The following is a 15,513-nucleotide window of genomic DNA, read 5'->3' as shown; positions in this document are numbered from 1 at the left end:
AAGAAAGGCAATGGTTAGCAGACATGATGTTGAGTACTTTCCTATTAGGAGGGAATATTTTATGTAGCACAAGAGCATTCAGTTCTCTTGGTTTAGATTCTGTACTCAATTTAGCAATTACTAATTGGGCTTCCCTAAGGTTTTACAAGCAATCCCTTTCATATTAAACCCATATATTGTAGTCACTATAAAACCACAGCCCCCATTAGAACTTTTGAAAGGGCACCTTAGTTTATATATCAATCTTTTTGGAGTTAGATGTGCATGACTCAGGCCCAAGAGCCTGAATAACAATGACTACTGTGATATGATGAGTCTTTTGGTGCAAAAAACCGAGGAGTAGCATCCCATCTCCTTCTGAAGCCAGTGGAGTAGCCAGCCATCTCTTTTGTGTCCTCTTTTTATTTGTGATAAGCACAAACAAAGCATGAGGGAGAGCTTACTGCAGAGCAGTCCCTATGAAAAAGCCCTGTGTGATCTGATGGTGACCCAGCTAAGAGAAGAAGGCTGATGAAAGCTCAGCTTCCACAATTATCAGAGGGACCAGATAGTCAGCTCACTGTATTCCTTTAGTCCATTTGGAAAGTCTTTCACTTTTATAATTTGAGAGGAATCTGATCTCAGAATCTTGCAAACTCCCAGAATTCCTGATATCACAGAAGAATATCATTTGTACTATAAAACACATGTATAATAAAAGTCAAATTGGGATTTAGATGTTGAAGCATCAGCTAAGTACCCTCACTAGCTAAATGCCTTAACTATCACATCAACCTGGTGGCATCAATTTGGATTTCCTTTTTGCGATAGCCAAATAGCACTAGTATAGGTTATCTTCAGTTTAGTTCAGTCGCTCAGTCATGTCTGACTCTTTGTGACCCCATGAATTGCAGCACGCCAGGCCTCCCTGTCCATCACCAACTCCCGGAGTTCACTCAGACTCACATCCATCGAGTCAGTGATGCCATCCAGCCATCTCATCCTCTGTCATCCCCTTCTCCTCCTGCCCCCAATTCCTCCCAGCATCAGAGTCTTTTCCAATGAGTCAACTCTTTGCATGAGGTGGCCAAAGTACTGGAGTTTCAGCTTTAGCATCATTCCTTCCAAAGAAATCCCAGGGCTGATCTCCTTCAGAATGGACTGGTTGGATCTCCTTGCAGTCCAAGGGACTCTCAAGAGTCTTCTCCAACACCACAGTTCAAAAGCATCAATTCTTCGGTGCTCAGCCTTCTTCACAGTCCAACTCTCACATCCATACATGACCACAGGAAAAACCATAGCCTTGATTAGATGGACGTTTGTTATCTTGGTGACTGTGAAAAGTCAACTGTACTGAGTCCAGGTCTAGGAACCTTACTTAGAGAGGATTTGTTCACCAACTTGAGAACATGGGAAGGTTAACCTCTGTGTCCACCCCTGCATTAATCTATCTATTCACTTGTTTGTTTATTTAATTCACCAACAGTACGTTGTGGGATTGTCTGCTATGAGAAGCAGCTGAGGGAACTTCAGCTGTACCACCCAAAGAGAAGATTTAAAGGGGCCATGAGAGCTGTTTTCAAGGGTATGACGAAGGAGGAGGCTTATCTGTGTTTTTCCAGAGGGCACAAGTAGGGAAAGTGAGTTGATGATAAAGGGTGTCAGACTTGGGCATAAATTATAGAAGAAACTTTTGACTTTGGAATGAGCTGCCCGACAATGGAATGTACTGCCTTGCAAAACAGTGATCTTCCAGCCAGTCAAGGGACCTGCCAAAGCACAGATAAGGAAGATGGGGCCCAGAAAGATGAAATAACCTGGATAAAAATGCATAGCCAGTTAGTGTAGGGGGTCTGGCTTGGCACCCAGAATTCAAGTCAGCCCAAGCCAGTCAACCCTTGGCATGCAATGATTTAACTTTGTTCTTTCAACCTCAAAGCTCCATGGTTGTCGTAATTTATAATTTTGATGAAACACACGCTCCAAGGCTAGCGTGTGGGAGTGAGTCCCTGAGCTCGCAAGCAAATACTCACATCTCCAAGAGACTTTGAAGTGCTCTGCTTGTAGAGGACACAGTCATTCTGGTGATATATTACAACTTCTTTCTCATGATGGAAAGTAGTTAATGGGCAAATGAGCAAAAAAATAAAGTAATGAGCAAAAATACAGAGATAACCTAGAAAGTGAAGGTTCCTATCACAAATAAAATTTCAGATAAACTTGAGTGTCCTGGCATGTGAAATTGGGAGGTGACGCGGATGGTGAAATTGTTTCACAGAATGTTCCACAGTTTTGGCAATGGGCCACAGAAGTGTTGGGAAAATGTTCAAGAAGAACAAGGGTATTCTGTCTTCATTCCATTGTATTCCACAGTCTCCCTTGATCCTTTGCTGTAAATCACTTGAATGACTTTGGTCATGAGGAAGGAGAGAGAGAGAGGATCCATAATGAATCTTACTATTCAGGCAGGGAATTGCATATTGCCTGTCCTGTACTTCCAGGCGGGCCGGGGGAGGACCTGGCTCTGTGTGACTCAGATGTTCCAGGTTGATGTAAGACCAAATACAGTCCCCCAGTACAGCCACCGAGTTGAAGATGTCCATGCCTTCCTCTTCAAGGAATGCTCCTATTCCTGTCAGCTCTGGGCCTGAGAGCATTGTTTCAGAGATAACCACTCTCACCTTTCCCCAGGATATCAATAGATTTGAATCCTGAAGACAGAACAGGACTTTTGGGGAATGCCTCAGCCCCCCAAGTTTTCCTAACGTAGGAGTTCTCAAAGTGCAATCTCTGGACCAGCAGCATCTGCATCCCTTGTTAGTACTTAATAGATCTACAGCTGGAACTTGTTAGAAATGCAAATTTCCACTCTCCTCCCCGAACCTCAGAAGCGCTGAACGGTAAACTCTGAGGGTAGGAGCATGTGTGCATGCTCAGATGCTTCAGTCATGTCTGACTCTTTGTGACCCTATGGACTGTAGCCCACCAGGCTCCTCCATGGGATTCTCCAGGCAAGAATACTAGAGTGGGTTGCCATTTCCTCCTCCAGGGGATCTCTCCAACCCAAGGATTGAACCTGCGTCGCCTGTGTCTCCTGCTTTGCAGGCAGATTCTTTACCCACTGAGCCACCTGGGAAACCCTGGGGGTAGGCGGGGTCTTAGCAATTAGTGTTTTGACAAGCTCTGCCAGTGATACTGATGGGTGCTGGAGACTGAGGACCGAGAGAAGACATTCAGGAGTGGGAAGAGTGGCTTGGGTTTAATGGTTGGTTCAAAGTCCAGCCTTGACTTCCCAACCTCCTTCTCCCCTGAAAAGGAGAGAGCTCACGGAAGCCAACGCTGACCCATGTCATCTCTGCATCCAGAATCTACGAGTTATGCTGGGATTTCCTGGAAGACAGAGCAGTAAGTAGAAAACGCTTGAGACACTTTCTGTTTGGCTTTCTGAGGCCTTGCCAAGGTTTAAGTGGCACCCAGATTTTTCATAAATGAAAAATTGAGATGTCAGCACACCCATGAACAGGGAGGCTGTTTGCACAAATCGTGCCGAGACCCCCAAACCAGCTGCTTTCTGCACATTTCTACCTGCGAGGCTGTCAACACAGCACTTTTACCAGCTCCAGTTTTACTTGAGAAAGCCAAAGCCCGACCATTTACAGGATTCATCTTTTAGGATGAGACCTTTACCAAATTAAATGTTTAATAACTAAAGTAACAAATTCTTCGTTTGTATATGTGTGTGTTGTTCACCCAGTAAATACTTCAATCCAGTTATTTCCCTCCCCTGCTTAGTCGCTTGGCTCTTGTTCTGCTTCTTTATGGCAGGCTGTGTTTACGTGACAGCTGTTTTACATTGATATAAACATGCACCCCACTCCAAGTGAATCAATGTCAGGAGAACAGCAGGAAGCCTATGTCTTCCTGTTACATCCTACCCCTGCTGTAAATGTGTGTGCCCACTAATGACAAGCAACATTTGCAGCATCCGCACCTGGAAGCTAAGAGGTTGTCCACATTCCAGGAAGAGCCCCCGGGGTTCGGGAGGCCTGAATGAAAAACCCCAGTGGACCTTCCATGGCAGGGCTCTGCCACCCACTTTTTATTTAAACTCATAGTGTGTTTATGGGGTTGATAAACAGGGTAAATAAACAAACTGCTGGGAGGAAAGAGTGGGAGAGGAGAAAGACCTGAATTCACGTCAGCAGTCCTGTGTAGCAACACCTCGTAATTGAGCGGATTGTTTGGGAACACATTACTAACACTTCTGGGTCTTACCTGCTTAAAAAACATATAATATCTGTCAGCTCTGAAGGTTCAGATTTCCAGGTGGTGCTCTGGTGAACAGATGGTTAACTGCTTAGTAAAGTCTGTTCCTCTTTTCATTGAGGCCAGCTGATTTCAGCCCTTAACCCTGAGATCTCGGCTCTTTTTCTTGTGGTCTGAAGGAAGGAAAGAGGGAAGGGAAGGGTAAAAAATTTAGGTATTATGAGGAGAAATTCTGATCACTAAGTCCTGAAGATATATCCTCATTGGAAATTTAACTTTAAAAATGTGAGACGTGGTTCCCTCTGGCTGGCAAGTGGTCAGGGAGGCTCCCTTGCACGCCTCCACTCTATTTTCCTGGTTGTGGGTGCTGGGGGCCAAATGAAGAACTGGCCCTGGTTCCACTGCTTCATTAAGGCCTGTATAAAGTTATTCTGGGTTCATGGATAGAAGTGGGCCTCTCCTTATAAACCTCTCTCTAGTAGTTAAAGAAATGGTGATCTTTTGTGAATAGACCAACCTGGGTTAGCCTTTACTTGGTTGGCAGAATTCATTCTGAAAGCATGCGTGTTTTTATACAAAGCTCTATGTGCTAAATAAAGGTCAAGGGAACAGTAGGCAGCCGGTTTCATCCCATTATTTCCTTCCCATGTCACAAACCAGTTTAGCCTCCAAACCTTCCTGACAATGCAAGGCTTTGCAGGTGGCTGTGGGTGAGAGGACTGTCCCACTGTTCTGTTTACACTCATTGTTCTGAATAGCATTCAGGATCCTTGTGGGATCTGGTATGGATGAGATTGTAGCTCAGTCGTGGGGCAGGGACTGGCTCAAGCTCATGGGGAGTCTTGGGCCCCCACAGGCATCTGTGATATGAAAACAAAAATTAGAGAGAGGGGAGGGATTGATAGGAAATTGGTTGGAGGAAAGATCCAGCAGGATATATGGGTTATAAAACAGAGCTGTTCTAAAAATGGGGGCCCCAGAACAAATCGATGTGTTCCCCTCCAAATATTTTACCATGTGCAGTCACACTGAAATGAACTAGAAGAGACAGACTGAAGGTAACATGTATTGGGAGTCCTTGCTATGTGGTGGGCATTGTTCATAATATATGGTGTGAATTCTCTCTCATCGGCCTTAATGCAATGGATTCTTTCATTTAATCCTCATAATAACCTCTGATGTAGACAGTCTTATTGTCCCTAATTTCACAGATGAGTGAATGGGAGTTAAGGAACATGCCTGGGGTCACATGGATGGTTTGAGTGGAGACTCAGGGGTGCTAATTCAGATGCTATAAATTCGGCGTCTACCCTGAATCACTGGAAAAATGAGTCTCAAAGTTTAATGAACCTATGAATCATGGAGAGATCTTGTGAGGAGCAGGAACTAATTTCATTGGTTTGAGGTGAGACCTGGAAGTCTATTTTTCACAGGCTCCCAGTTGCTGCTACGACTGGTGAGCTGTTCCTGGCTTAACGGCCTCCTCCAGGCAGAAGGCAAATGATTTGACTAAGAGCCCAGGGCCTGGTCTCCCATCTCCAGACAACACGCTTCCCATGGTACACCTGCCCTGGCCACCATCCTCTCCTTGTTAATCCAGGAAGGAGATGGGGAAGAGAGTTCTGGAATTTCCACGGTTGTGCTCATCTCTAGGCTGCTGGGAAGGCCTGTGAACCCCCACCCACGCACCCTCCTCCCTCGTGTTTTCAGGGCTCCCAGGGGCAGCGTGTGCAGCAGCGAGAACACAAGCCATGCTACTCCAAGCTGTGGCTTCCCGTCTGTCACCCCTACCCTTGGCTCTGCTCTTGTATTCTGAGCAAGAAAGCCTTGTGTGCATCTCTTGTGTGTATCTTGTGTGGGATGGAAAACAGCCCTGGACTGGAAGGCAGGAACAGGAGTTCCATCCACAGCTTACGTCTTGATCTGCTCAGTGACCGGAAGCTAGAAACTTAACCTTTCTAAGCCTTTCTTTTCTCTATCTGTAAATGGAGCTAATAAAACTAATCCTCATTCTATAGTTGAGGAATACTCCAAAGATTAAGAAACTTGTATGTGTAAAATTATTTGAGCTCCCTCAGAACTAAGTGCTTATTATGGAAATGTATAAATAATAATATCATTATGGCCAAAGTCTGTGAATGCCTTCTGTGGCATTCAGCCACTCCTGAGGCTTAATGACCAGCTCTCCTCTTTGGTTTTAAAAAGCTCTCTTCATGACAACCTTTCCCTGAAGTAGTCAAAGGAAATGGCCTGCTTGAAATTCACATTCAATTTCACCATCAGTCAAACCCCATTGAAGTGCCAAGACACTGCATTTCTAGAGAGTGAATTCCTTATTTCTGACCCAGGCTGGAGCCATGCATGGCTGGGCTTCTGTACAGAAAGAGTAAAAAATGAGGCAGCTCCATAGAACATACTCGATACAGACATGCAGATGGGCTACAGTGCAACCCAAACTGTTGCTTTGCTGCCTTAAGAACAGTCAGTCCATTGATGAGCTCGACAAGTTCATATTCCCATCGCCAGTTTGGGGGTGCATGCGGGGGGCTGGATTAATCAGAACAGCAAGAGAGAATTCTCTCGGCAGGTGTCCAGAGCTTGGGATGGATGGCAGGCTCTGAGAACACGTCTGACAGGCACTTTCAATCCCTTATCCAAAGTGCCACTTCGCACTTCCTCTGCAATATGCAGGGAAATTGTTCTTGTCTCAGGGCTAGATTGCTTTATTCGAAAGGGGGAAGTTCACCCGGTGTATTGTCTGCCAGGGAATCAGGCAATCACGTCACTGAGATGATGATTTATCTTGTACCTGGGATGTCTTAACAATCTCTCAATCACTTCATTACAAGGTTATGTTTCTGCTTCCCCCGTCTCTTGACAAGCGGCATGGAGTTCTCCTGCCTTTTCCGATTTGATTTTCATTTGTTCTTCCACTGCATGCATTAGGAGGCTAGGGGTTCTCATTGCTGGACTGAGGACTCAGAAATTATTTCTAAGCAGCTGGGACAGGGCTGCACAAATCCAAGTGCACTCAGAGACCCAGAGGGTTTGTTTTTGTTCATTTCCTGCCAAATAAATTATCTTTCATTTTCATGTAAAGAGATGAAATGGCAACTGGAGTCCACAGTTCTCCAAGTGCCCCTCATTCTAATTCATCGCCCCTCTCACAGACTGTCTCCCAAGGCTGGTCGCTCTGGTCCACCTCCCTCATTGGTAGTTTAAATTATGCTCCCTTCCTCTAGGTCACTTCGGCTTCCCTTCTCCCCTCTTTGCTCTTTTCTTCTTCTTCCAAGTCTTTGTCTCTGGAACCATTTCCTATTTTCCTTGTCGCCTTAGGTAAGACTCTGGTTTCCAAATTGTTTTCCTCTAATAAATCTCACCAAGTAAACCTAGATGTAATCCATTCTGTAATCGCAGCATGACCCCCTCAATTCCCCTCTCCTCTTTAGTTTTCAATTATATCTTTAAATGTCAGAATTGACTATCACCTTTCTGAGTGGGTTTGAATCCATCATAGTGGTAGAAGTATGAAAATCTCCCTCAGATGCTATGGGAACAAAATGCCACCCCTCAGCTGGTGCCCAAGCATCATCTGGGCACCTGTTTTCTGGTTCTGCCTGACTGACCATGGCAATGGGAGTGAAATAATTTAGGTTCTAGGGGGAAAAGGTTTATCCCAAATTTCAGGATAGCTCATTCTCTTCTTTTAATGGAACACTGAGTACTTTTTATTTAGGTCTATGATTTTCTATCTTTTTATTTTAATTTAAAATTTTCATATTGAAATATAGTTGATTTACAATGTTAGTTTCAGGTGTACTACAAAGTGAGTCATACATATGTGTGTGTGTGTGTGTGTGTGTGTGCGCGCGCGTGCGCGCTCAGTCATGTCCAACTCTCTGCGGCCCCGTGGACTGTAGCCTGCCAGATTCCTCTGTCCATGGAATTTTCCAGGCAAGAATACTGGAATGGGTTGCCATTTCCTCCTCCAGGGGAATCTTCCTGACCCAGGGATCGAACCTGAGTCTCTCATATCTCCTGCATTGTCAGGTGGATTCTTTACCACTAGCACCACTTGGAAAACCCATATGTGTATATATGTATGTAAATATATATATGTTCTTTATATTCTCTATTAAAGGTTATTGAGTATATTGAGTATAGTTCCCTGTGCTATGCAGTAGATGGTTTATTTTATATAGTATTGTGTGTATATGTTAATCCCAAACTCCTAATTTATCCCTCCCCTCTTTCCCCTTTGGTAACTGTAAGTGTGTTTTCTATGTCTGTGGGTCTATTTCTGTCTTGTAAATAAATTCATTTGTATTTTTTTTGAGGTTCCACATATAATAAATGACATGATATTTGTCTTTCTCTGTCTGGCTTACTTCACTTAGTATAATAATCTCTACATACACCCATGTTACAACAAATGCAGGATAGCCCAATCTTTGTTTTTTTTTTTTCTTTTGGCCCCACTTCATGGCATGTGGAACTTCTCTGACCAGGGATTAAACCCACACTCACGCAGTGGAAGCAGTGAGTCTTAAACCAATGGACCACTAGAGAAGCCAGGATAGCCCAGTCTTGGTGGTAGGCCAGAACTGAGTGAAGTACTCTCAGGCTGCTGGCTGCCACGTGGGAGCACGGGTTTCACCACTAGCTGGCTTTACTTTCCAATAGCTGTTTGAACTTGAGCTTCATATCCCCATCTGTAAAACAGGAGTGATAGTATGTACCACGTGGGATGATTATGAGGCTAAAACAAACAAAAAAAACTTTTAAGTAAAACATTTAGTATGGAGCCTGGCATATATTATGAAAATGATAGTTAATTCCTTTAGTCATCAAATACCTACAAAGTATGGAACTACAAAGATCCATTTATAATGTGAACGTACTTCTGAAGAACTTTGTCTTCCCTGCACGGTTCTTCATCACTTTATACTGAACTCTTTGAACCCTGTCAATTTACAAGTCAGTTCTCCTTTTCTCAACCTTTATTTTTGGCCCTGAATACCGACATGGCCCAGCCTGAATAGAGGTGGAATCCATTCTATACAACTTAACCCCTAGAAGAAAATACCTTTTTCCTCCACAGAATTTTTTTCTCCCAGTGAAGAACCATAATAGTTATCATTATTATGTAAACAAAAGCTCCTTTATGGATTTTGGAGAGGGCTTTATCTATGTGGTTTTAGAATGCTCTATTACACTTACAATCACAAAGCGTTGATATCAAGCAAACAAAATAGTTCACATTTTCTTCATATAAAGTGCCCTTCACTCACTTACCTCATTCAGTGCATTTGATAAAATATATTTTTGAGACAACTTTCCAGTAGTGGAGCCAGCTGCTAGATGGTTTATATTTCTTCCCAATAAAACATCCAGGATACCATGCTGACCCCTCATTTACATGTTCCTTCTGGTAATACGCTTAAGGGGCACCGTTTCACTTTCATTTTAAGTGCTTTAGATTTTAAGGAATTGAGTTTTGTTTGAATTTATTTTAGGGGCGTGTGTGTGTGTATTACTGCCTGCCAGTATCCCTCCCTTCTTTCCTCCTTTTTATCTGTCTTTGCCCAAACAAATGAATGACACCTATATGCTTTTCAAGTATAATAGTAAGATTCAGCACCTATTAAGCACTGGAAAGTTCTCTTTAGTTATTTAAAGTAAGGATGCAGCGAGTGTGGTCTATGCTGTGTGCTTAGTCGCTCAGTTGTGTCCGACTCTTTGCGCCCCCATGGACTGCAGCCCGCCAGGCTCCTCTGTCCATGGGGATTCTCCAGGCAAGAATACTGGAGTGGGTTGCCCTGCCCTCCTCCAGGGGATCTTCCCAGCCCAGTGATCGAACCCAGGTCTCCCACATTGTGGGCAGATTCTTTACAGTCTGAGCCACCAGGCTCTAAATTAGGTGATTCAAATGTCAGTATACTGACTACATTCAGGTCAATTGGCCTTAATCTTTAAGCCCCTGGTTTGATTTGACTTACCTAGATCGACCATTTTGCCTCAACAGCCTAACTTTTCTGCAATATACTATATTATTTGTTTTCTATTATTCGTTATTATTATGACTGTGAAACAACCAAGTAGAAACGAAAATTATGAAAGAGGTGTACCAGGAGGACAATTTTCAACCTCTGTCTAAATTAGACTTACAGTTAGAACGGGTCTAGACTAAGGCTCTGAATGAAATTCCGGGGCTAATCATTTTTTAAAATTGGTTTAACTGTTTAATTTAATCAAAACCCCTACTAAATTGATCAGGTGTCAAATTGACTGATAACGTATCTGGCACGGAGTTTATACAGCAGCTTATCCAAAATGGCCACTACAGCAACCGCATTCACTCATTCATTTACTCATTCGTTCAGCACAAATGCCTGAGCATCCTTCTGTGTTCTCAGAGTTCTGGCAACTGGAAATACAATGAGGAACAGAGCAGTCTAGAAACGAAATAGACAATAAGCAAGAAAGCATTTAATCTACTTAAGCAATTGACTTAATGGAAGTGCTCTAGAGAAAATGAAAGTGAGAGATTGGAGAACAGCAAAGGGGATCATGTGACTGAATGATTTGGGTGAGCCAGCCTGCACAGGTGATATCTGAGTCACCTCCTTTAACTGTGGTGAACCCACTATGTTCTTTCTCTCAGGCTGTCCCCACTGTTCTGGGAGGAAGCCTGACATTTTTCATTTTTAATCAATTTCCCTACAGTTCACAAGAAACTACTCCTAAACTGGCCCACCACTGTGGTTTCTCAGAGCTTTTGATTCTGCAGGTTTTTACAAATTGTAGGAGATGGTACCGATGAGCAGATTTTTCCAAAAGCCACAAACATATCTTTTTCGATTTTTTCCTTTGATTTGTGATTTAAGAGCTCTTTTTATTTTCCCACAAAATAATGGACACTGTAAACAGAACTTAAGCAAAAACTCTGGCAAAAGTCCATTTCAGGATATAGACATGAAACAGTTGTACCACAGAGTGTCTCTTCCCTCCAAATTTCACTTCTTAAATAGCATTTTAGTCAAAAGTCCAAAAGCTTGCTCCAAAAAAGCAAATGCCTTTGAAATGCTTGTAGTTCCAACCATGAAATGTCTGTAGTGAGTTTTTGGTTTCGTTTCAAACATTTTTTTCTCCCTTACTGATTTCATCTAACTGAAGTATCCGAAGCAGTTGGGATTTTTTCCCACATTTTGTTTAGTTGAACTGAAGATGCTAATTGAATTTAGGAGTTTGTCCAAGAGGAGATCATAGCTGTAGGAATGTATGATTGTCCATATGGATTCAACACGTCTGAAAGAGCAAGGTTCAGCTCTGTGGGTTTAGGAAGGCAGATTTCCCCCAAGGCCTAGGTTATTCTTCAGAAATTATACTAACAACTAACATTTTCTAATGCTTTCTACATGCCAGGTGGCCAAACCAGAAATAAAAGCCAGGCAGTCTGGATCTGAAGCCCACTCTCTTAACTTCCACCTTACACGGTGCCTCAATCGTAATCAGTGAGGGTCTTGGGAGGTGCACACTCAGCCACAGACATAGGTGAGACCTATGCAGTTTATGTGCCAGCATCCCTCCTGATTGGTTGAAGGTTCATTCTGATTGGTGGGTGCCCATACTATATTGATTGTTAAAAATTTTGGCTCTATGATGGTTTTAATACATTTCCTTCATTCTCTATATAAGGAGGAGAGAAATTTTTCACTACATGGTATCCAAAGCATCTTCCATCAAAGCACCTGCCAAAGCTATAATACCAAAATAGCTGATTTCCATGAACCTGTTCTACCTGGTCCTACAGATCTCCCCTCTCTGGTCTTCTGTGTGGCCTCATTTCCTCTCTCTTTATCTAGATACACATATAAACACATGTATTATATATGCCTATATCTCTACCTATCTACTGAGAGAATGTATAACATATTGGTGCTCTCCAGGGGTCCAGGCTCAATCTACTTCCCAAAGAATACATTCAAATACATTCTCCTGGTTAACTTTCAACCAACAGGTGCTCGTTTACCACTGACACATCAATGATCTACATCTATTTCTGGGCTCCTCTTCTCTCCCAAGATACTGACCTCTATTTCAAAGCCTCAGTGGCTCAAGCTCAACATATCCGAAAATAAAACCTGTTATCTTCCCCCAAAACCTATTCTCCTATATTCTTCATCCGTCAACTCCATCTTTGTTAACACCAATGTTGTCAACCTGGCATCCCAAACACTATGACTCCGGGTCCCTGGCTCACATAATATTAATTGTCAAGCCCTATTGATTTTACCACTGAAGTATCTCAATTGTGACTACTTCTCTCCACTCTGACTTTAATTCAGGCTTCCTTATCTCTCTCCTGGATATTTTAAAATTCTGAATTGAAGTATAATGTGCATACAGAGGAGTACACGCCTTCTAGTGTACAACTGACCACACCCATGTGACCTACACTCGGGTCAAGAAGTGTAGTGTCACTTGGAGTCTTATCTCCTCCATGACAGGGTCTCAAATTCCTGTTGATATTTAATGACTTTAAAGCTCTAATATGTCTCAAAACTCAAATATCCACAGTGGTGCAGCATTTTAGGTTATTGTCAGGTATTGCTAAGTGTGTGTGAATGATTTAAGAACACAGTTTGGTAAATGTGGGGAGGAAAGGCAGGGCCACTGGGGAATTAAGAGATTAAAAATAGTCTCCACCAAGGGATTGAGAGTTCTGAGAGGCGTGGCCCGGGATGCCGACCTTGACTACCAAAGACAAACTGCTTGATAGTTGCTCGAAGGACAGGCTCCTATGTAACTAAATAGGGTAATAAGACTCTCTTGCCCCCAATGTTCTATTCCTTTTATTCAATTACTTGTTGAAAATACAAAAGTTGGGATGAAACTCATGAGGGCTTCAAAGCTAGAGTAGGTGAGCCCAAAGGATTAAAAATCCACTTATGTGAATTACCCTAGTTTGTTATATCACATTCATTCTCAACCTCATAATAAATCAAAGTAAAATTCTCTGCATTAAACTGTATTTGAAGAGAGGTCTTGAACAGCACATTCCTTATTCCTAATTAAATCCATGGGAAAAATCCTCTTGGAGCAAGCCGTCTGTAAGGTCCTCATTTCTCTTCTAGAAGGCATCTTTCTCTAACTTTAGAATTGCAATTTGTACCTTCTATTGCTGCTGCTGCTGCTGCTAAGTCGCTTCAGTCATGTCCGACTCTGTGCGACCCCAGAGACGGCAGCCCACCAGGCTTCCCCATCCCTGGGATTCTCCAGGCAAGAACACTGGAGTGGGTTGCCATTTCCTTCTCCAATGCATGAAAGTGAAAAGTGAAAGTGAAGTCGCTCAGTCGTGTCCGACTCCTAGTGACCCCATGGACTGCAGCCTACCAGGCTCCTCCGTCCATGGGATTTTCCAGGCAAGAGTACTGGAGTGGGGTGCCATCACCTTCTCCGTGTACCATACCTTCTACTAGATTTATGTTTTGGCCACTACTGCCACTTATTTAAATAGCTATTTGTTTAGAAATGCTCTCTCTAGCTTTCTTTATAACCATTAGAAGAACATTCAGATTTATTTTTTGATGACTAAAAATAGATTACTATTCAGGTCAAAAATTGTTTAAAAGGTTTACTCCTAGGGTGGCTTTCATGCAGAGAACAATTGTTACATGTCATGGAACAACTGTTACATGTTACATGTCATAGAGTTATGTCAAAATAATTTTTAAACCCAATTGAATAGTGAGAAGTTTTCAGATGCAATTGAATTGCTCCCAACTCTATCAGACACTGTTCAGTTGCCCTTGAAGATGTATCAACAAGCAACTCAATTGCATCCGATTTCTTCAGAAACAATTGAATTGCTTCAGAGTAATTCAAATGATTCTCACCTTCTTGGGCAGAGCTCAGCTGTATAAAAAAGGAAAGACATGTAGTTAAAGGAATTCTCAGTGAATGTCAGCTAAGAATTCACCGGATGCTTTTCTGAGCCAGAAAGGTTGTTAGACTGGAGCAAGGGAAAAAAACATGCGGAGTACAGTAACATACATGAACTAGACATTTACTCTTTCAGTGAACAGTCTACGCTGTGCCAGGCGCTCAGGCTGTAGAGACTAGGTAGACTACTACTCATTTCCCTCCCCAACTCAATTCTTCTTCTGGTTATGGTCTCTGACTTTGGGAATGAGGAATCCACCCTTCATGCTGGATCCATGTAGTCTTGGGGAATTTACCTCCAAAATTCAGAGGTAACATATCATCATGGTTTAAGCCAACCACTGGATCGTATTTTCATGACCACGATGATTGATTCAAGAGACGCATGTGACTTAACCTAGTCCAGTCAGAGGGCGCCTCAGACTTGTAAAGAGGACTTTACAAAAACATTTGGTATTTTGCCCACTTGAGAGGTTTTAGCCACTGTGTGGCTGGTTTTAACTACCACAAAGAGCTCAAGCTGTCAGGAGTTCATCATGGAGTCTAAGCATTAAACCAATATAGTAGGAGGCTCTGCCATAGGATGGTGAAAAATAGTCACAATGAGTTATTTGATCTCTGAATCTAATTGTACCTGAATCCAGCCCTGTATTCCCATCTCTTGTAGCCCCATATCCATTTTTCAGTAACAGATGGGAATGAAATGAATAGTGTGTCTATAGGGGAAAAAACCTGAGCTGAGTGGGTCTTCAGTCTGAATTAGCATCAAGAAAAATGATACAGGTTTTCATTAGGAAATAGTGAAAGAGGCAGGTACTGGGATATTGTGTGGTGAAAGGAAGAACTAAGAAACAGAAAACAAAATAATAGGAAAATTGTTCTTGCGTAGCTTGGGGAATGGGTATCAATATTTGAGAGTCACCTCATTTAAAAGTCAACTTTCTCTAAACTTTGAAAAGAGCTATATAAGTATATAATTCAATCAGTACTTAAAAAAACTAGTAAAACATTGGCACAAGGTTGATGATATATGTTGCACTCAAGGCAGAATTTCATAGGTCCCATGTGTCTATATTTAAATTTCAGGCTTAATTCCATAGCAGGACATTTAAAAATCCATTTTACAATGTAAAGTAATAGTATCATTTGAAAACTGCCGTGGAGTAGTTGGGTTAATTGTAATGGTTCACTATGTATTTTTATCATTCTAATTCTCTGTGACATCATGGTGAAAATTTGATTCAATTATGGTGGATAATCTGTTGGGAAGAAGTGCCAATGATGTTTTTAAAAGGAGCTGTGGATACTTTGATTTCAAAGTAA

The 15,513-nt window shown here is 42.4% G+C and overlaps 1 long non-coding RNA gene across 1 annotated transcript in view; it reads left to right on the top strand.

The window, feature by feature from the left end:
* The first annotated feature begins 1,212 nt into the window (after window positions 1-1,212).
* LOC123330569 overlaps window positions 1,213-15,513 on the top strand; it is a 51,285-nt gene continuing 36,984 nt past the window's right edge. The window contains exon 1 of the long non-coding RNA XR_006546582.2: window positions 1,213-3,384. This is a non-coding gene — a long non-coding RNA (uncharacterized LOC123330569). The remainder of the gene's footprint in view (window positions 3,385-15,513) is intronic.

The sequence above is a fragment of the Bubalus bubalis genome, chromosome 19, assembly GCF_019923935.1.
Source record: "Bubalus bubalis isolate 160015118507 breed Murrah chromosome 19, NDDB_SH_1, whole genome shotgun sequence".
In the NCBI taxonomy this organism is placed as follows: Eukaryota; Metazoa; Chordata; class Mammalia; order Artiodactyla; family Bovidae; genus Bubalus; species Bubalus bubalis.
Note: the sequence above shows the minus strand (reverse complement) of the source record. Positions and strands in the feature narration are given on the sequence as shown.